This window comes from Colias eurytheme, chromosome 20, assembly GCF_061535395.1.
Source record: "Colias eurytheme isolate Ceu_HAF_F1 chromosome 20, ilColEury1 Martin Lab GWU primary, whole genome shotgun sequence".
Taxonomy (NCBI): domain Eukaryota; kingdom Metazoa; phylum Arthropoda; class Insecta; order Lepidoptera; family Pieridae; genus Colias; species Colias eurytheme.
Window position 1 is genome coordinate 1,726,678 of NC_142999.1, and position 24,747 is coordinate 1,751,424.

A 24,747-nucleotide genomic window follows, 5' to 3' on the forward strand; every position below is an offset into this window, starting at 1 on the left:
AGATATTATATGTCTTTGTCAATAATATAGTTATTCTTCTGTAGACTTGAAGATATTTTTATAAAACGTCATAAATACGATGAAAATTATAAGAAACTAGCGGTCCGCCCCTGTTTCACCCGTGGTACATTTTAACGTTTTCTCTCCATAAGAACCATCCTCGTACTTCAAGGAATGTTATTAAATATAATTAACGAAAACGGTTCAGCCGTTCTCGAGTTATACGCTTAAAACACATTTTGTGATTCATTTTTATATTATACAAGCAGTCCGCCCCGGCTTCGCCCGTGGTACATATTTACGTTTTCTCTACGTAAGAACTATCCTCGTACTTCAAGGAATATAATAAAAAAAGAATTAACGAAATCGGTTCAGCCGTTCTCAAGTTATGCGCTTACCAACACATTTTGGGATTCATTTTTATATTATAGAGATATACATATTTATATAGATGTACGCTTTACTAAATGTAAACATATGTAATTAATACCTAAGTATATTTCTTTTATTGAAGGTCAAATAAACAAGTTATTACCATAAATCCCAAACTTTAAGAGAAATTTCACATAAAACCGATTCTCAGAAAATATTTTCATACCGACAAAAACCAACATTGATTTCTTAATTAACTACACGATGTTTCGCTTGAAAGACATTTAAATATAATTTCGAGTCATAATTTTTAATGATTGGAGTTTTGTTTCTTGTTTTTTGAACAAAAATATCAGTAGGGAAGTTGCTAATATCCCATGTCTGCAGGAAGAGTACATGTCTCTCTCTGGGGAACTGCGCCTAATGAAATCAAATCTAATATATTATTATTTTTTTATATTTTAATGGTAGGAAAGTATTTAGAATTTATTAGTTATTAAAAAGTATAGCTCTACCAAACTACATAAAAAATATAGCTCTATCAGACTCATAGTATGATTAATTTATAGCCAGTTTGGCTTACAGTTTTGTTACCATGTTGTCTTAAAGCAGTATTATTTCCAGTGTGTGAAAGTGATGGCGCTAGAGTCTAGACGACCTATATTTTTTCCACATTGGAATGAATGCGGCTTTAAGACATCATGGTAACCACTAACCCCCCTGTTCGTGATTTCTGGTGATTTCCAAATTCACTTAGCAAGCGAAAACGAAGGTTAAATATATACTAATATTATAACGCCGAAGAGTTTATTTGTTTGTTGGTTTGAACGCGCTAATCTCAGGAACTACTGGTCCGATTTGAAAAATTCTCTTGGTGTTCGATAACCCATTTATCCAGGAAGGCAATAGGCTATAATATATCATCACGCTAAGACCAACAGGAGCGGAGCCATACGGGTAAAACCGCTACCTAGTAATTAATAAATTGTCTTCAAAATAAATTGTCAATTAGACGGATTACTTCGTCAATTTTTTCTCCCTTCACAGTAAATATTTAAGGCAAGCCATTCCGTGCCATTTACAGAATTCCCGTTTATCGATTGCCAAAATCGGGATTCGTAATTGGTATTTCAATATAACGATATGAAAAAACTAATAACCGATTGTTAACTCTATAATCGCATTAATTTAGACTTTCAAGTACGTTACTTACGTTGTACGTATCTATGTCTTATGCAAGTTTAGTTGCCATAAAAATGACAATAATTAATCTTCTCGAAAAATGTCAAAGAAGGTATATCATATTCTACAGTTTGTCTCTTGGAAAATATAAGGTCTAATGTCTTAAAAGATCATCTGGGAAAAATCCTAAGAGCACCTAGAGATATTATTGCCATATTTTGAACATATTTTGGTTCATATTTTCAACTAGAAATGGGAGTAATATTGGAATTATAAAAAAGTATCTACTAACAAAACAAAATATTGTGTTGCGTATTAAGAATAATTAATAGCTTTTTAATGGCAAAAGATTAAATTAATCAAAGTTATTTTATCGAAACAAACGAGCAAATAGACAATATAGGTTATACCGTAGTTGCCATGCCAAATAAATAAGTTGCATGCTTGCCATAGTAAAATAGTAATAAAATATGTATAATGACTAGGCTATCTTTCGAAATAAATTTACATTTTATATTAGTTACTGTACTGTATGTATGTGTATATCTATACATGTGACATACATTAAATGAACTTGACTATTTTTTCTTCATATTTTGTTTTAAAGGGAAATAATTAAATCAATATTTCTTTCTCTATTCTAATTAATCTGATCTACTTTATATTGTACTAGCGGTCCGCCCCGGCTTCGTCCGTGGTACATATGGTACGTGGTACATAAAATATAGCCTATACGGATTCGGAAGAAATGGTAAGAGAAATTTTGAAATCGGTCCAGTAGTTTTGAGCCTATTCAATACAAACATACAAAAATACAAAGGTTTCCTATTTATAATATTAGTATAGATATAGATTCTAGATCAAAATAGGGGATTTCATTTCATAGTGTTACTAATACTTAACGTGTTAGTACTTTAAGGGCTGATTTTTCAATCGTTGGTTAAAACTTATTCATCGAATAACGTATTAAACTACCATTTCAAAAATGTATTCTAATTGTCCGTATTTGACATTTTACAGGTGACATTTTAAAATGATCGTGTAATACTTTATTGGAATGATAAATTTTAACCAAGGATTGAAAAATCGGCCCTAAGATATTTAAAAATAACAAATAAATATACTAAAAATAAGCACTAAGGCCTATTTGAGGTTAATTACCCCGTCACCTAGATTGAAGATTTCTCTTCTGTTGAAATAAAAATTTGACACTTAGAGATCCACGTGATCTTTTCATTTTCGAACTCAAACTGAAACATTTATTATTTATCTTCTTTCAGAAACGCTTTTAATTTGATTTGCTTGGATTAATCCGATACAGTTAGAGCCAGTCATAATACCTAATGGCGTAATACATAGTTATAAATTATAATAAATATTTTCTGTGTTATTTGAGGAGTTACACTAAGCATTATCTTCTTCCTAATTTTAAGCATTTTGAATGGCCAAACAATCTCGGATTTATTTCCAATTAAGTACCTACTATTCATAGATTAAAAAGACACAATGAAAAGAATAGAGTCAAAATTAAAATACTTAGAAATTTTTATTTATTAATAGAATAAAAATATTTTGCAAACAGCATAACATCAAACGCAGTGCCGTCAACGTTAAATCGCGTAATTACAATGAATATTTACTCAGTCCTATCTATTTGTTAGAGTTTTAACAATTCGGCCCTGAGACAGTTCAACGACATTTGCAGTTATGTGACTATCACTGTAATTGTTATCATTTTTCACGCTGTATGACGCACTGATAAGAGATCGAAATGCACTACGATTAGTTTTTCTTGCTTTTCATCACGCAAGCTTCACCTGTATATTTGTTAGACTCTATGATCCATTTAAAAAGGATAGATTTAATTGAAACTTTGCTCGCAATCAAAGAAATTAGTACTATAATTTTATGAGGTTACCTTAGGAAAGCTTGAGTTTTAGTTTTTTTTTTAACTACGATAAATTTTCATAAAAATATTCAGATTGTAGAGTTTATCTGCACACATTAATCCGTAAAAAACGTTAGGTTCAACAAGGTAATTATCATCGCATTATGACTATATTATAAAATCTGCCATCGAGATAAACTTATTTATAATTCGCATACATTTTTTCATCATATCAAAAGCGGCAATACAAGTTCCACAGACAAACGTTATCACAAACAAAAAACTAGTAGTTTATCTGTTGAATTTACATTATGTCGAAATTACTGAATAAAATCTACGTCACTTCAACCTATGCTTGGTCACGTACGCATACATCGTTAGCTATTTTGTGACTGGGTTGCCATTGAAAAGAACTGAGCGTTGCAATTTGCATATATTATATGTGTGACCTGCATGCATTACTTTCACGGGGCATTACGCAATTTAATTCCGCTTTTTTCATTCATAAATGTAACAAGGTCGCTTTATGCAGATTAAAAATAAAATTAGTATATAAATAGATTCAAAAGATATATCAAGTTTCTGTACACGTACTTTTTATCATGATTGAAGTGTTTTTATCTAATAGTATTTGCTAACGTTTAAAATAATTTCTTGTGTACAGAAAACACTCTCCAAGAGTAAATAATGACGTTGCGCATACCACGTGAATACCTAAATAACAGGTAATTGCTTCTATTATGTTTTAGAAAACAACGACCTCGAGGGTAAATTTAGCGAAATATCGTACTGTCTGGTTGAATTTCTGGCGTCTGGCCGCTTCCCGCGTTTCCTAGATGCACACGTAATTTAAAAAGTTTACAAATTGTCGATGGATTTGTGCGCGGGAAATTTGAAAATATGAATATGATGGCGTCATGGAAGAAATACTTTCAGGTTTATGCTGTTATGTTATTTTAACTGTTTCTCATATAGAAATTACATTTTACATTGTTATTGTAAAGAAAACGGTTCTGCATAGAGCAACTGCTTTCCGAACCGTTGGTAAATAGTTAATCTGACAATTCAAAAGTGCTTCTAGAAGAAATCTTATTGCATAAATAAACGTTTCAGTTATATAATAAATAGATTATAAAGCACTCGCAAATTAAAATTGCACCGTCTCGATATAATACAACGCGGTATCATTTCGTATCGCCGTCTATCTATCTGACACTGATTTTGTTCTGATAACCGTAGAAAGTATACAACGTACGATATCACTAAAGTATATATCTTATCTATCGTCCCATTTGTGTTATCTGTACCGAAATATAGCGGAAGTGTACGGGTTACTGAAATTGTTGTAAGATTACATCTTTTTAATATCTAAATGCTAATATTTGGTGTTACCTCGTTTGTATGCACGTACGCCATGTTATAGAACGCGAGGGCCCGTGTTATGACCTCTTATTTCCCAGTCAGTTTACGCCGTGAATTGAACTGACTGGCAGATTCATATACCATAATTAACCATGGCTGGGGATAATATTTTTGCCAGTCAATTCAGGGCGTAATCTGTCTGGAAATAAGAGGTGATACGGCCCCTGAAATAGTTATTTGAAACGAATTTAGTACAAGGGATAGGTTTCCTTGTTATAGATATTTTTATCAAGCTTATGTAATATCTAGGTTATCTCTTATCGTTAATACTAAACTCGATAGTGATTTTTAAAGTAAATTTTTAAATGCAACTAAAATTGTTTTAAAAATAGACGTGACTTGGTTTTTGTTTTCTTTACAATTTTTAATGTATACCACGTGTTTTCTTATAAGTTAGTTATTTTGACAAAAATATCGACCGGTCACTTACCTATTTAGTAGTAGTAGGAAAAAGCGATTGAAACGTTAAAAATATACATAAAGTATGACATGACTGTCAGGGTGACTATATTTAGTAATGTTTACCTACCAGGTTTTTTTAATGTGTTGTTTAAAATTATTTTTAAACTTTGTACTATTATTGGTGTCCGTGTGTGTTAATAATTTCATACATTTGTGAATTTAAAAAGATCGACAGTTACATTCCTTCAATAGTTTAAAATAACTTTAGAATGTACTCTACATTTCTAAAAGTTTGATTTCAAGATAGTGTTTGTAATACTAATCTACAAATTATAAAATAATTTTTATTATCTGGTAGATAAGTAGTTTTTCAATAAAATTAAGTAACAAACAATTACCTTTCTTTTTATAAGTCACTAGCTGGTCCCCGCGATTTTACCCGCATTGCTCCACTCCTGTTGGTCTTAGCGTGATGATATATTATAGCCTATAGCCTTCCTCGATAAATGGGCTGTCTAACACGCGAAATAACTTGGAAATCGAACCAGTAGTTCCTGAGATTAGCGCGTTCAAACAAACAAACAAACTATTCTGCTTTATAATATGTATTAGTATATATACATAGATATTAGTAGCTTAAGACATAGGCTGGTAACTGGTCAATTTAATAGGACACAGGTGTATGCAAACACATGTGTGCTATCTAAATCACATAATCAAATAGGACAAGACATGGTGATAAATGTCAGATGTAAGAATTAAAAATATTTTAATTTAAACCATATTATTATAACCACTAAACCATATATTATATACTTCCGCCCGCGGCTTCGCCCGCGTGGTGTTTTGATAAAAGGTAGCCTATGTTCTTTCTCAGGGTCTAAAGATTGTCTGATACAAATTTCATCAAAATCGGTTAAGAGGTTTAAGCGGGAAAGCGTAACAGACAGACAGACAGAGTTACTTTCGCATTTATAATATTAAGTAGGGATGGGATGTGTCTAAATTAGATAGAAAATAATCTCTTTTAATACAAAAAATTATACTTCTAAATTCTCTACAATGTAGCGAGCATGTTTACATATATTTATAATACCTACTGTATGTAATATAGGTACAATAAAAGAGGCAATAAAAATAAATAGCCCTAAGGTTATCGCTACTTGATATACAAAATACCACCTACAAAGGAAAAGTTCATAAAATTATATTAAAAAGTAGTGGAAAGTTTAATTTTTTTATCAAACTGCATCTGGCACGCCCTTGAGTAAATTATGAATATGCACAGATAATATATTTCGTGAGAAAACCGGAGTTTTATGTAAAAAGTTTGTATGTCACACCGTTAAATGGTAATAAATATATGGAGTTGTTCTGAGTTTGATATGCATTTTATTTTATGAGTTCGAGAAAATGGTGCCTTCTCTTCGTTTTAAAACTAACATTGTAAGGATGAACTTCCTTATATAGATGTAATATATTGTCGTCTGTAAGCTCTGCTCTCCGAAAGTAAACATTATAAGTATTACCGTTTAAAACATTTCTGCTATTATTTAGTCCAGTCGATTTTAAATTTAAATGATATCATTTTTTTCTCATTAGAACCGAGTTCACAAGACCTTATCCGTGTTCATTTTAATCTTTAATGAGTAAATAATCGCAATACATTATATTTCTTAAATAGTAAAACTACAGCCTAATATTACTGCATTTATAGTAAAACTAGCTGCTCCGCGCGGTTGCACCCCCGTGGCTCCACTCCTGTTGGCCGTAGCGTGATGAAATATAGCCTATAACCTTCCTCGATAAATGGGCTATCTAACACCGAAAGAATTTTTCAAATCGGACCAGTAGTTCCCGAGATTAGTGCGTTCAAACAAACAAACAAACAAACTCTTCAGCTTTATAATATTAGTATAGATTTAAACCATTCAACGCAAGCAACGCCACGAGTTCCAACTATCTATTCAACAATCAAAACACAGAAATGGAGGAAAAATGCTAATTCAAGATTAATTTCTATCGTTAAGCGAATAAACAAGCTGTAGAATGCAACTTTAAGATAACTTGGATAAGTGATTTTCATTGGAAAGTTACCCGGATGACAGTTAAGTTATCAACTTAGTTTTATGGTGGTTGAATGTGACATTTAATAAGTAGAACTGTGACATCGTGTTTAATTACCTTAATGAAAACTACTTTGTGAAAGCAATATATTTGTGTTTAATGGCGTCTTGGTCAATATAAGAAAATAAATAGTATATATTATATAGTATATAAATATAAAATAATAGTCTAGAAATCTTTGATCATTTATTTTATTTAACACTTTTATTATACATACTTTTATAAAATGGAAAAGAAACAAAAAATTCTCATACAGCTTTATATGTCTAATGGGGCGGTCTTATCACTTCAGAGTGATCTCTACCAGGCGACCCCTTGTGAATTATAATAATAATAAATACACTTTATTTAGCACCAAATAAAAACAGACAATATAACAAAAAGAAAAAGACAATATAATGTAAAGCCAAAAAGGCAGCCTTATCTCTACTGAGCGATTTCTACCAGGCAACCTATGGGTAGGATTTGAATTTTATAAGGGGAAAAAAACAGAAGTTCAATAAAAAATTAATCAGGGGCTTACTATTTATTTACATTGTCGTACAAATATTTCTTACACGAGCAAAGCGAGCTAGTAGTTTAGATAATTAATATTCACAAAATTGCATATTATGACTTGGTATAGAATAGATATAAAGGAACCGTTCTAGTGGTGGGCCTGGAAAGGGGCATCTGCTGGGCGGGACACGCGGTAGAGTCGTAACCGTTCCCGCAGTTCCGTCCAAAGCAGCGCGATGGAACAGAGTGGGATTTTAGTCGGTAGAAATCCGACATAACCACGGCTCCATCCCCGGGAGCCGGGGGTATCTAAGAAGATTTCCCCACTATAAAAAAAAAGATATAAAGGAACTATTTTAAATCGTCACTTAAACAGCAAAGTATAATTTAATTTAATAGTAGTGAATGGTCGATTGTATACAATATTAATTCTGTACACAAACTTCTTAGAATTAACTATTAAAGTCTAGTAAAAAGAACCGGAATTGAGTTGTAAATGATTCGTAACGAAAAAACTGGTCATTCAGTCTTGAGCAATTATAGTAACTATTGAGGCCTTTATTCTTTGATTCTTCGATGATAAAGCATAAACTAGAATAACTATACTAACTATGCACTAACTAGAATATGGAGGATTATTTGGAGCCCCAAATTCAAGGGCCCCGATATTTTTTTACCAATATAAATGAGGCTTGTGTCCGTGTTTTTTTTTAAATTGATACACAACATTCGATATGGATCTTAAAAATGTTCTTTAAAATTCGATAAAGTATGTTTGAGGCAAATTTTCACAAATATGGGCAAAACGTTTGGTGCCATGTATAAAACTACGACGAGGTAAGAAGTGGAATAATAGTTTTTTTTTACAATATATGTATATCTAAGGTAATAGAGATGTTTTCTTTCGTTGTTTGACCACATTATGTTCTTATAAACTTATTAATTGTAAGTACCTGTATTCATAGAGATTGATTAAGTATAATTATAAAATTTTATTCTCGTCGTTACCCACCATATAAGAACATAGGGGCCCCACTTGAGCCCCAAAGTTTAAACAACCAATTCGTTGCACCTTAATGCCTAGTTCAGTTGAGGGCAATGACTTATCTAAAAATCTGAAATATAGCACGTGTACTGTATCTATTAAGAGCGCATATTCTATTTAACGCAAGTCAAAAACTCCGCGATCTATTACGATAGATCGCGGCTTGCGCTATCCTTTTACTATGAACAGCATAGGTCCACAGGAGAGCGCCGAGCAACATGTCCTCTCTCTGGAAAGGCTCGCTGCCGACTGATTTTAATCGGGTCGCGCGCAGTGTTTTATAGTACTTTAAAAAATTTGTAGAAAAATAATAGAGGTACCTTAGTTGATTTTTTAAATTTTATCTTATAAGTAAGACATTCTTTTATTGAAATATGTATAAATTATATTCAATAAAGCCAAATATCTTGGTGAAAATAATCATTTTGACGACTATAATTTCTAAAAAAATTCGCATTGTTCGGATTTTAATTTCGTAAGTTAGGAGTCCAAAATAAAAAAAATCTTTTAACTAACTATTTTAATAAGGATCTTTGCAGTTAGTTAAAAATAATTGTGTGTTAGATCTGTCAGCAATTTCAGATATTTTTAGCTTCGAAATTGACACTAAAAGTGAAATCAAGTAATCATCGGCTCAGTTATCTTGATGGTATTCACAAATACTGTATTAATTGAAAAAAACTCTTAACTAACAACATAGACAATAAAATTTCCTAAAATTATTAGTAATTCATATGTTTGTAAGATAAGTGGTTGATGGACAATCTGGTTTGAAAAATCACATATTTGAGCCAAACAGCGCACGGACCGCGTACACAGCCTTAATATTAAATAGCTATTTCTTTGATAATACGCTGCCTACTGTATAATAGTAGTATTGTTTTGTGTTTGTTTTCGATTATACAAAAATTCATGAACTTTAGAGCGATTTTGAATTAGTGGATGAATGGAAAAATTATTTATTTTACAGGATAATGGTAAGTTATAAACTGATATTATAATATACCTACCTAGGCTAGTTTTAATTTTTTAAATGAAATACATACACGTTAAGATAATAATATCAATATAGGTACTTTAGCAGTCAGCACAGTTGTGTTTTTTTGTTACCTGTAAAGTTTTATGATGATAGATTAACTGCTGAATTGATTTTGATAACCATATGTTAAAATACATCCATACTAATATTATAAATGCGAAAGTAACTCTGTCTGTCTGTCTGTTTCTCAATCACGCCTTAACTACTGAACCAATTTGCATGAAATTTGGTATAGAGATATTTTGATACCCGAGAAAGGACATAGGATAGATTTTATCCCGGAAATCCCACGGGAACGGGAACTATGCGGGTTTTTCTTTGACTGCGCGGGCGATGCCGCGTGTGGAAAGCTAGTAATCTATAATATCTCTAAATTAAAATAAACTATTGTTTGAAAGCATAGACAGCTACTATAATTTATATAACAAACAGATAATTAATTTAAAAATAATTGGAAATTAGGTACCCACAGTCTCTGGTATGAATGATGAGGTCATTGTTCATTATAATAAAGAGATTGATTTGCAAGATAAAGATAGATAAGCTTCCTGTTTGAATTCCAATAGCTTCCAAGAGAATTGTCCATCATTTTTGGGAACATCTGTTAAAAGTTATAGTGTTACTACTTCGTGCTTCTATTCATTTTCGTACTAATATCTATACAATATATAAAAGAAAGTCGTGTTAGTTACTCCACTTATAACTCAAGAACAGCTGAACCGATTTAGCTGAAAATTGGCAGGGAGGTAGTTTAGAGCCAGGAGAAGGACATAGGATACTAAATATGTACCACGTACTAGGGACCACTAGTTATGTATATAATTATAAATAAATAAATAAAAAAAATAAATAAAAATCATTTATTTGTTTCATAACACAGTGTAGTAATTATGTTAATTATGTTCCATTTCCACATATTTATCTTCATGGAGATTAATTAAAAATATCGGGGATTTGGTCAAATCTATATGCTGAAGAGTTTGTTTGTTTGAACGCGCTAATCTCGGGAACTACTGGTCCGATTTGAAAAATTCTTTCAGTGTAAGATAGCCCATTTATCGAGAAAGACTATAGGCTATATATCATCACGCTAAGACCAACAGGAGCAGAGCACTGCGAGTAAAACCGCGGGGCACAGCTAGCAAATAGATATACAGTCAATCTATAAGGAATCCAAATTTCCTTTTCTCTAGAGTTACAAGGTCTTATTAAATTATTAACAATACATAAGCTATTTAAATTGCGCCAAGTGTCAACGGCTGAACGAGTTAAATTTTTGTGGAACCTGTCGAAAATCATGACAAAAAACCGGAACAGTTGCTCTGCTTATGTCGTACTCGTACCTGTTTGCAGTTTGATGTATATGCAATTAACTGTACTTCTCGAAAATTTGAATAATAAAAAGAGCGCACGTGTCAGAAGTGAAACTTCTTTAGCAAGATTCCAACTAACTAAAATGGTGACGGTATCAAGCGACCTTGAAATTTTACTCTCAACGCGTCTAAAGAAGTTTCACTTCAATAAGTAAAACTGAGAGTTACTAAGAAATGGGTATCAAGACTTCAAGATATTTAGATCTTGTTTGAATGTTTACATTCCCCAAGGACTACTCAACCGATTTTGATAATTCAAACTCTATTTGATAGCCTTTTCCAATTAACAAAAGATTAATAAAGTAATTAAGTGAACCTTAAGTTATATATATTGTTTTAATATGTTATTACTTATTCCATACGGATAGTTATAGATATATTTTCCTCCACTTAACAAAGATTTTCTTCGTGTCTTTAAAGATATATTATATGCATACCTAAACACTACATACCTTTGCTAAAACGGGTGCAAACGAATTGTGAAATGTCTCATGAATTGTATTTTACCAATTAATATTGTAAGCATATCGATAACCAATAATGCGTTTGATAACACGTTATCAAAACGCATAAATACTTATCTGTCTGTTAAACTACTTTTTGGACAGTGTTGATTTATTACTAACTCGTTATTTTTATTCAGTAGTGTGATAACAGTAAATGTAGCTCTAGCTAGAGATTGTATGAATGGACTCTATAAAATGTAGAGTTTTTGCGTTTGTATTGCCGACTCTATCAATTTAGGTACATACTATATATATTATTTAGATAGTGTCGGCTCTAGCTTTCACAAGAATGTTAGACAATGAAAATAAAACTTTATGTGCTCTACAATTTTCACGAAATCAGAATCTAAACTGCATATTTATACATCATCTCTATATAGATTTTACTCAAGCAAAAAGCAAAAATTTTAAGGCAAAATTTTCAGGTCAAAATAAGAGGAAGTTCTTATTTCCAATCAACTCTCATTAGTATTAGATATATTAGGTACTTGAAAAACCAAAGAAAGAAGATCTGCTATCAATGCTTGCTCCGAATCCCCACCGTGGTTATTAACTTGTCATAAAATATGTACATCCGTACTCGCCAATAGTCCAAATAATGTTGCGTACATTCACCTAATAAAAGGCCCATTTAACGAATTAATTCGCAAATATTTCTATTAGGTCTATCCGCTTTGCCTATCATAATATTATGGTGTAATTTATGTGCTGGGATCTTTAAAGGAGGTCAGGTACTCAAGGTTTAATGTGACATAAATATTGTTTATTATTGTTCAATCCTACTAATATTATAAATGCGAAAGTTTGTGAGGATGGAAGGATGGATGTTTGTTTATTTTTCACACAAATACTACTGAACCGATTACAATGAAATAAAAAATAGTATAATGGTTTAAATAATGATTTAATAATGGTTTAAAATTTTAAATGTCTCATAGTATCCAATAATCAAAATTCTTTGTCACACTGATATCTGACTAATCTCGGCTTGCAAATAACGTAATAGTTGGCGAAAGTTTTATCAATAAAACAATGGTACAGTCGATTCATCCCGACGCCTGTGTATTTTTAGCGTGATCGTAAATAGCCTGTCCCACTAATCTGCAGATAAGATGCTGTTAATCTCAAGTGGTTTGCGATTTTGAGAATATTTTATGTTCCCTACGACCTTGTTAGGGGTTTTGGGATGTGTGATATACTTAATACGGGTAATTTATCTTTGAGAAATTGTTTTTGGCTTTTTTATTTCGTGAAATGTGATCAATATTAACTCTTAATACTGGTACTTATAATATACAATTATTAATTGCTTTTTCAAGTGGTAAATGTATGTGTGACTTGTTTTCACTGAATAGGAGTGGAATGTTAAGAGCAAATAGTGTAAGTTGGATATCTATTAAAGGAAGAATTCCCTGATGAACATTATCATTATTTTAATGTGTTTGTGTATTTGTGTAACTCTTATTTTAGTAAGTTTATACCACTTTTAACACGCTTTTATTAGCTTCATATATATTTTGTATGTATCCGACTCCTATAGACATATATTAAACGGACAGATTAAATTAAAAAGTTGTACACTTCAGGGATCGGTGACACTGCAATAATTTCATAAGGTTTTTTATATACATTATTTGTATTATCTTTGTAACTTGCCGAATAATACTAGTATGTAGAAAATACCCGGGATAATTTAGGGCCGATTTTTAAATAAATCCGTCCAATAAAGTAGGTATTACACGATAATATTAAAATTTCACGTAAACTGTCAAATACGGGCAATTAGAATACGTTTTAAAAATGGAAGTTTTATACATTATTCGACGAATAAGTTCTAGCCAAGGATTGAAATCAGCCCGTTACTTAAATATTATTCATCCTGACATATTGTTGTTTTATCAAATGACATTTGAATTAATCATTAGAGCGTTGACACAACATGTGTTGTTTTGGAATATCTAATTACTTTGTTATTTTACAAATAGTACAGAATAATTAATTATACCTAGTAAAAAAATACAGAAACGTGGCACAACGTAACATTTTATATTCAAGCAGCTTAATAAATTTACCACTAAGAAGACATTTTCTTTCTTGTTCCCAACAACGTATCAATATTTTACAATCAGGAAGCTCTTAGGAAATAGATTTATTACCTTTTTTAAGTAATCTTAGTAAATACTTATATTTTATCCGAATAGGTAGGTACTACGCGGCAAATTTTTTTTATTAAAGCTTGTAATTTATATTTATTAATAACGTTTATAAAATGCAATTAAAAACCTCATAAATCAGCTCAGAAAGATAATGTAATTCTACTAAAACAAAATATTTCCTTTTACTTGGAAAATACGTTTGAATTAATTAACATATTTGAGACACTAATAAGAAATTTATCTTTTGGTCTTGACCTAAAGAATACGTAAGTATTAGCTGGTTTAATTGACTCTTAATTTTGCCATTTTCGGTAGTATTTACGAATAAGTTGGTGAAAAACATATTTAATTAGGTGTGATCGAAAAATTTCGAAATTAAGATTGATATACGATTTCTATGAAAGTACCTATCATTTTTAATTTATTATTTTGTATATTGTAGCAATTATAATATATAATTACTATAATGTGGTAATATTGTTCTCATAGTTGTAGGTACATCATCATTTAATTAAGCAAAAATGCAATATTACTAAAAATAATAATAATAATTAATAAACACTGCAGCGCTCTACCATGCTCTACAGCACGTATCGCAATGAAACATACATTCGACAAATCTGCATTTTATTACTTAAAGAATTACTATGTATGTACCTACATATACGTATGTCATGCGTATTGTGGCGTCATGCATAAATTATCGTTTAATTCAATGATTGTGTGACGTGAGCATGACGTGAGATTAGTGCATGATACACTATGCTATGCATGACATGCATCGATCTAAACGAGCATACATATCAGTCATACTTGCAGGATAGATAAAAGCAAGATTCGTGAATCTGCTGCCGCACGTAGCTTGCATGTCATTCAATCCAATCATTAAATTAAACTATAATTCATGCATGGTACCACGCCACGCTTGTCACGCTGCATCACCGTCTACCTGCAGCAGGGGCAATATTAGAATTGGACCCTAAATTGGCTCCTTAATTGTGATGTGTATTGACAAACAGGGGCAACTTAGAGAACAGAAAAATTGCTCCGACCGCCGTCCAACCGAGTTTGTTCCAATATTGCCCCTGCGGCAGCTGTACGTGAATAGCCGGCTTTACTGTAAAACCGTGACAAAATTTTTGACTCGTGTCATGCACAGAGTAAAAAATATGCAGATAGATCCATTCTCACGATAATTCTATGCCAATGTGGTGCGTCTGAAACTGCGAGCTATGTCATTATCCAATTGTTACGTAACTCGGCGACGACCTAAAATCAAATCTGGCTACAGACGGACGCTGGTCCTAGTGTTAGCGAACTAATTGTTTTTATATATGATTTTCTTTCTAAGCTTAGTCCGCTTTGTCTAAAACGTAATAAATTATAATATACCAAAACCTTCCTTTTGCCTACCTAATAAATTGTATACCTTCCTCTATAATCACTCTATTTATAAAAAACGCATTAAATAATGTTGCTTAATTTTGCCCGTGCCCCGCGGTCCTACCCGCATTTCTCCGCTCCTATTGGCCTTAGCGTGATGATATGTAACCTATAACCTTCCTCAATAAATGAGCTATCTAACACTGAAAAAAAAATTAAAATCGGGCCCGTAGTTCTTAAGATTATCGCGTTCAATAAAACAAGCAAAATGTGTACATGAGTATGTTTGTTGTCACACTTTCGGTTGGTTGCCTGGAAGAGATCACTTATGATTAGCTCGCTTTCTGTGCTTATTGATAAGTATGTAAAACGTTTAAATTCAATGTGCGTAAAACCACGATATCAGTGTTTTTAAAAAGATAAAAATGAATTTTGTTTCTGTCCCTTCATCAGCGATGATTTTGCATTTTATTTACCTAGTCTGGGGTTTTGTTCATAATATTTGCATGTATTTATATGGCCATAAAATTGCGCTTTTAAAATCGCGATCACTAGAACCACACCCAGTAGTCCGGCTAAATGAAATAGTGCATTTGACTTTGCAGTGCGTTCGATTTCAAGGGTAGTCAGAATGTAGTCAGGTTGCTTTGCAAGTCGGTTTGGTAATATGTGCTATTACCACCATTTTAATGTGTTGTTGATAAATAATATTATAAAGAGGAAAAAAACTTTTTAGAAGTGAAACTTCTTTAGACGCGTTGAGAGTAAAATTTCAAGGTCGCGTCATGGAGCAAGGGGGCGATTTTCTTATCTTTGAATCTTGCCACAGAAGTTTCATTTCTGACACGTGTGCTCGGCACACACACTCTTTTTTGTATGTATGATAGTAGTAGAGTTAATGGATGTTTAAAATAATAATAAAACTACCTAAATTAAAATTCAAGGATATTCTTCCGCAGACAGGTAAGAAAGCTACTATAATGTAAAGAAAATCGATCAATGAAACAGATTTGAAATTTAGTTAACCCTCAAGAACTACGGGACTTACCTTACAATTATAATATACCTTACCTTACATAAGTCATCACTACATAGTATAAAACAAAGTCGCTTTCTCTGTCCTATGTCCCTAATCCCTATGTATGCTTAAATCTTTAAAACTACGCAACGGATTTTGATGCGGTTTTTTTAATAGATAGAGTGATTCAAGAGCAAGGTTTTAGTATATTATTTATTAATTATTATGTTTTAGACAAAGCGGGCGAAGCCGCGGGCGGAAAGGTAGTGAATAAATAATTCCTTATATTAGTATTAGTGTTACAACATCTGTCCCTCAGCATTATCTCATAGTTAGAACAATGTGTATTTTTTTCTAATCAGTTGATAAGATTTTCAAGTTTGTTTATCTTGGACATGCATGAAGTTACAGTTAATGATAAACGTTTGGAAATAAATTTAACGGATTTAAAACATGTCACATTTACTGGAATACCTAAATTATGAGACTAATGTAAAGCGTAAGAACTTAATTTAAAACAAGTTTTTGTATTTTTTTTTTACTTTTAAGAGACACATCTAGTTTTTGTTATATTATATTATATTGCTTCGTTATTTTTACGTTTGAGTTTTATAGAATAACTAGCGGTCCGCCCCAGCTTCGCCCGTTGTACATGTTTACGTTTTATCTCCATAAGAACCATCCTCGAACTTCAAGGAATATAAAAAAATAATGGCATTATTTTCTTCACTAATATATATTACCTTGTTTTCGTATCAATACAATGTATACTCTGAACTAGCTGTGCCGTGCGGTTTCACCCGCATTGCTCCGCTCTTGTTGGTCTTATATATATATAACATCTAGCCTTCCTCGATAAATGGGCTATCTAACACCGAAATAATTTTTCAAATCGGACCAGTAATTCCTGAGATTAGCGCGTTCAAACAAACAAACTCTTCAGCTTTATAATATTATATGTATCGACTATAGTCCTTTCCACCTAAGATGATTTCTGTGACACATCGATTTTTGACACGTGTAGAGATGTCGGTTACTGAAATCGTATCAATTGTTTCCGATAATCGAAAATATTCTATATGGAAATGAAATCGATTTGAATAAAGTACCAAAATTAGTTTTTTCGGCATTTCGCCAACAATTAACTAAGGAAACTTAGCAAACAACAGCAACAAAAAGTCAACAATAACAATTAGTAAAAATAACAGAATACCACGTAAAGTATCAATATAAAAATGCAACTTGTATACAAGGCTGACGTACTCGTACAGACAATTGACTCGATTGACAAACGATCACAAGATGGGCGCCGATTATATGATTTTCCAACTCTATGATTTTTCAACGATCCATTTCATGTACACGAATTGCGTAGGTATTATATTTTAGTGTCATTTTATTTTATTTTTCATTATATTAAACTAAACAATAGTGTTTTTGATTTATAAGCTTAAGATGTTTCATTTTTATATTTTTGGTAATAATGCCGCCATAAAATAAAAATATTATGCACTAAAATTATTTTGACTTTTTAAACATAAAATACGTAATTCGGAACACGATGAAGTGTCACAGGAATCATCCTAAATGAAAAGGACTATAGTTAATGTAAGATTAGAATTGCAACAACCTTCGTTCTGTCAAACTTTCCAATATACGTGTATTATATTATACTAGGTTTCCGCCCGCGGCTTCGCCCGCGCAGTCAAAGAAAAACCCGCATAGTTCCCGTTCCCGTGGGATTTCCGGGATCGCGTCATTTTCCCGGGATAAAAAGTAGCCTATGTCCTTTCTCGGGTATCAAAATATCTCCATACCAAATTTCATGAAAATTGGTTCAGTAGTTTAGGCGTGATTGAGTAACAGACAGACAGACAGAGTTACTTTCGCATTTATAATATTAGTATGGATTTAGTCCACACGTGGTAAGTGACCTAAAGTAGAACATGTGCGTTTTATCTCTTTGCAAACTGGATTTTAATGTATAACTAGCTTTTCGTCCGCTTTGTTTAAAACTTAACTTAATCCATACTAATATTATAAATGCGAAAGTTACTCTGTCTGTCTGTCTGTTACTCAATCACGCCTAAACTACTCAACCAATTTGCATGAAATTTGGTATGGAGATATTTTGATACCCGAGAAAGGACATAGGCTACCTTTTATTGCGAAATATGTACCGCGGGCGAAGCCGGGGCGGACCTCTAGTTAATTATATAGTTACATCTTCCTCGTGAACTACTCTATAGTCTATACATTATTATTCGAAATCTGTTGCGTAGTTTTAAAGATCTAAACACGCAAAGGGACAAACAGACAGACTGATAGAGGGAAGCTATTTTGTTTTATAGTTTTTACATACAAAGATATATTATGTAGTTACATACGGAAAACAATAATAGGCCTAAAATGAAACGTGGTTATAAACAAATTTTTATAATAAATATTTGTATCGAGAAAAAAAATATTTTAGTTATCAATCGAGGGATTTCAAAAAGATATGATTTTAAGAACGAATTAAAATATTTCTTTTAAACAGGTTACAATTTTAGGCATAGGTAAATAAATAACATTTCACATAATATCACCATATTTACCCAATTATACAAATTTTATAGGTGAAGTGTATAAGAAAATAAAACATAGAAAATAAAACTAAAATATATTTCATATCGTTATTTCTTTATTCATGAACGTTAAAATATATATTTATGTTATTACTTTATTATAAATGCCTATATAAAAAAATCTTAAGTCAATGTGTTTGTTGTGTATGGTTTAACCGATTTTTTGAATGGTTGAACCGATTTTGAATTTATTTTAGAGGCAAGCTGTTTCTCCTAAACACAGGTTGCCCAGTAACCTAGCTAGGGAAACATTGGCTTGTATAAATTGTTTTAGTAGCCTTTTTATATTTATATACTTTTACATGAATATTAATTGTATATTGTAATAAATTGTAATTGTATTTAAGTATGTTTAACAAATAAATTTGATTTGATATATGTTTTTAGTTATATAGTAGATATCCGCTCGCGGCTTCGCCCGCTTTTTCAAAGAAACACTCGCATAGTTTCCGTTCCCGTGGGATTTCCGGAAACCTATCCTATGTGTTAAATTTCTCTATATGTGTGCTAAATTTCATTGTAATCGGTTCAGTAGTATGTGCGTGAAAGAGTAACAAACACACACACACACACATCCTCACAAACTTTCGCATATTATATATAATAAGTAGGATGTAGAAAGGTCCAATCCAAAGAATCCAATACACAATAATTTTGTTTAAATATCTACGTATTGATATAATATTAAATATGGTAGATACTATTACCTACTTCTATCTTGTCATAAATTATTGTTGTTTATCATATGTTTATTGATTATCATATTGTGTTTATGGCAAAAAAATCTGATAATAACGATGATTGGATAGAAATAATAAAGTAAACAATACATTGTATAACATTTATTATTTACAAACATTAACAAATAACATGAATTTGTAAAATTAAAAAGGTTCTTGTACGCATGTCGATCATTTCGGCCAAACTGGATTGATACCAACCAACTGCGCATGAGATTATAGAAAAAAACCGGCCAAGTGCGAGTCGGGCTCGCGCACAAAGGGTTCCGTAGCAGCAAATATAATAAATTACAGTTAAATCAACCTATCTCAAAAACTATAAGAGATACTTTGATCAAACCAAAAATCGTTGAAAGAGTTAATTAGCATGCATCACCTCTATTTTTTTTAGAATTTTATACCCCGTAGTTATAAAAATAGAGGGGGGGGGACATACTTTTTACGACTTTGAGAGCTGATATCTCAAAAACCGTTCACTTTAAGAAAAATGTTTTTTAGAAAACTTTATATCATTTTAAAAGACCTTTCCATTGATACCCCACACGGGTATGTACATCGAAAAAAAAAATTTCATCCCTCAGTTACATGTATGGGGGGCCCCACCCCCAATTCTTTTTTTTACTATTTAGTGTCATATTTTTGTAGCGGTTCATACAACACATATTCCCATCAAATTTCATCACTGTAGTACTTATAGTTTCCGAGTAAATCGGCTGTGACAGACGGACAGACGGACAGACGGACATGACGAAACTATAAGGGTTCCGTTTTTGCCATTTTGGCTACGGAACCCTAAAAAGGTTCTCCAAGTGATTCCCTACTAGCTGCTCCGCGCGGTTTCACCCCCGTGGCTCCACTCCTGTTGGTCGTAGCGTGATGATATATAGCCTATAACCTTCCTCGATAAATGGGCTATCTAACACCGAAAGAATTTTTCAAATCGGACCAGTAGTTCCCGAGATTAGCGCGTTCAAACAAACAAACTCTTCAGCTTTATAATATTAGTATAGATTCAATCATTGTTCTAGTCCGATACGGTGAATCCACAGCAATCTGAAAACAAATAAGTTTATTAATAACATATCAATACTATTTAATACAGTTAGGTATGACTTGATTATTAGCACTGCGATATACAGACATTCAATCATCGTCATCATTCAAACATCAACGAATTGTTTTATTAGACTGACTTTGTTCTGTTTTAATTGTGGGTATTGTATTTTTGGACTACAATAAAGAAAATATTTAAAAAGTGATTGCTGTAAATGTGTTCATGGAAATAAAATAGACCAATCCCTGTGCAAGGTACTCTTTTGTAAAGTCGGTTGAAAAGAGTTAATCATTACCAGCTAGTCATATTGAGAAACAATTTTTCGGCTTTAAATGTCAACAGATAACTAGTATAAGCTCCTGTTATTTAAGTTTTAGTTTTATTTACCTAATTTGACAATAGACATTCATTGATTTGATCAACTTTATATCTCTTACTCAATACGTACATTTTATATTGTAGTAGCTGTGCTCCGCGATTTCACCCGCGTGGCTTAGCGGTCCTTCCTGGTCTTAGCGTGAACCGTGATGACTGATGATATATAGCCTATAGCCTTTCTCTATGAATGCTAAAGCCTCGATGAAGGCTATCTAACACCGAAAGAATTTTTCAAATCAGACCAGTAGTACAGAGATTAGCGCGTTCAAACAAATAAACTCTTCAGCTTTATAATATTAGTATAGACTTAACTGTATAAAATCTTATTTAAATCGGTAAAAACTTTAGCGCTTCCAACGCCGATGTTATATGTAATCTACAATAACTTTTAAGGTCAAACAGCTTCAAATAAAAGGCTATTTTACATGAAAATAAACGTGTACAATTTATTAACATAGGCTTAAAATTGTTACGGTACTTGACGAAACGGTATGTTAACTTTTGTGACGTAATAGGCTTGTCTGTACTAACTTAAGATTGAATTTAAAATGTGTGTAATACAATAATTATGTATTTGTATTTAAAAGTCTTGATTGTTTTTTGAACTGATTTTGAAAATGTTTTCACCGATTGAAAGTCAAATAATTTTTCAGCGATATGCGCTATTATTTTGTGGAATTTACTGACCTACTTCGTAACACAAGGAACGGTTTATTAAAAATTATAAACCCAAATTAGGATTGAAATAAATATAAATGTGTGCGTGTACTAGTGTACACACCTAAGAAGTGAAACTTCTTTATGACCTTATTTTTCAAAAAATAATTTACTATAATATGCAACTTTACAGAAATACGAATCGAAGTCGAATCACGCGTAGTAGGGATAAGAAAAAGATGGCACGTAACGGAAAAATGTCACGCGTAACGAAAAAATGTTACACTAAATTTTTTTCCAACCCCGATAAAGAAGTTTCACTTCAAAAATTACAAGAAACTATAACAATTTATTACTTCATTTTTGTATTAGCATTAGCTCTATGCAAATTGCAGTTGGTTAGTCTAATATCTATAATATCTAATCTAATATATATTATAAATGGATGTATGGATGTATGGATGTTTGTTACTCTTTCACGTAAAAACTACTGAACGATTACAATGAAATTTAGCACACATTTAGAGGGTTACTGGGATTAACACATCATTTATCACGGAAATCGCACGGGAACGGGAACTATGCATCGAGATAGAATGTACTACGTACTAGAGAGGCGATCGCTACTACACTCTCTTTAACACGAGCTAGAGGTAAGAATCACAAGTCTCTTTAGTCTGTGTCGGACTGTGCCCCCCGCTTGCCGCGTCAACACGTGTTATTGCTCTGTTCAAAATGCCTTCGTGTTTGCTTAGATATTGTTTTAAAAGTTCCCATAATACAAACAAAGCCCGAGGAGTGACTTTTCACCAGTAAGTTTCCTTATTATGAGTAAGTCATGCATTTTACTAATATCGTTATCATTTTGCGAAAAATCACCACGCGTTCTGCGTTTCGCGCCATTTTTCATAGACTAACAGCACAGACGTGACACTATCGATGAGTCTGTTAAAAAAATGTAACTGGATTTTTTTAACTATGTATATACAATATCTACTAGGAAAGATTACCGTGGTGTAGTATCTAAATATTTATACTTTTACCCGACTACGCAAAGTAAAACGGTAGCCGTAGGTTATATTAAGTAATATTTATTTATTTACCTATTTTTATTTATTAAAAAAAGGTTAATCAACAGTTGTTCCAATAGGATTTATAAATTATTATGCACAACAATTACAAATAAACACAACATTCACAGAAACTAATACAGTAAAAGTTCCTTAATCGCGCTTCCTATTCGACCCAATTTCTATATTCACGACTAAAAATTTTTTTTATTCGCGGATTTAATAAGTACATACATAATAATAAAATTATTCCAATAGGTATCTTACCCAATATCCTTGTCAAATGGACTAATAAGAAAGTAAAATAGATCTTATTACAAGTTTGCCTAAAGTACATAATATTATGTTCTTAAATGATATCGCCGAGGCCTTTGACACAAGCCGCCTTTGTCGCAAGCCACCTCTGAGGCGATTGATGTTTTTGAGAATGTAAATAAACAGAATGGAAGCAACCTTATAACTCAATAAATAAAGTATATTTTTAAATGTAGTTCCGTTTATAGTAAAGTTACAAAAATTGTGATCGAGTAAGGGGGCGTCCATAAATTACGTGAGGTGTTTTTTTAAATTTTCTGCACCTCCCTCCCCCCCTGGTGAGATGTCGTGAGAATTTATTCAACCCCTCCCCCATCCTCAAATCTCACGTGAGATTTTTCAAAATGTGAGTTTCTTATACGTAAACGCCATCAACATTGAATCATCGTATCCATTTAATTAAGGCTATTATAAACCAATACTCCAAAATTCGATTACATCATGAAGCAAAAACTGATAAAACTATTGATTACTACACAAAACGACAAAAGCTTACTAAATTGATATTATTTAAAGGAAATTAAAATACATAGTTTAATATAAAATCCTCGTTTTATTAATTCCCTAGTATCAGTACCACCAGATAGTACCGAGTAAACAGATTGCACAATGTGTCGCATCTGCACGCATTGCTTAATCTTTGAACTTGAAGCCACGCCTCGCTCGTTCCACACGTACCCCACCACATCGGCCGCGCGCAATGTTTTTGTTTGGAATAACCCCTCTAGTACATATATCTCGATGGAACTATGTGAGTTTTTCTTTGAAAATGCAGGCGAAGCCGCGGGTGGAAAGCTACTTAGTTACTTACATATTATGTATAATGTAAATTGTTATTATGATGTTACAAGATGTAAACATTTAAACATGAGGTACTTATAAACTTGTAAAATAAATTTTACAAGTAGACGCAGTTTCAATATTATTTATAGTTTAGTTTGCATGTGGATTACATAAAATTTTATCGAGAATACTACATAATAATATTAGTTATGTCACATAAAACGTTATTTTCTTAATCAATTTTAAATCTATGTTACGCTTATTATTATAAAAACATTATAGCATTCTAGGTTTTAGTTTTTTTCTTTTAGTTTTTCTCTAATTTTCAAAGATATATGAGTCATATCTATGTATTTAATCTATGTATCATATAAAAATAGGCAAACAAACATACACAGTATTCTAAATAATAGTATTTTTAATATAGATTTTTAATGAGAATTTTGGAAGTAATATCGCATATCAAACTATTATTATCTAATCAATAATTTATGTAAAATATATAAGTACCTACTTGTTACTTACCTGTATAGCCTATTATCTAGGATACGCCATTTTTAAGTCACGCAAATGACCTGTTAACCTAGTTTCTTATCTTATATTAAAAAGTGAGTATTTTTCATAGATGGATAGATTTTCCTTTACATGTTGTAAGTGTGTCTGTTTTGATTCAAACGGCGTCTATTAGATAAAAGATTGATTAAAATACAAG

The 24,747-nt window shown here is 31.9% G+C and overlaps 1 protein-coding gene across 5 annotated transcripts in view; it reads left to right on the forward strand.

The window, feature by feature from the left end:
- Positions 1-24,747, forward strand: part of bnl (fibroblast growth factor branchless) — a 218,545-nt gene that overhangs the window by 4,592 nt on the left and 189,206 nt on the right. The window lies entirely within an intron of this gene.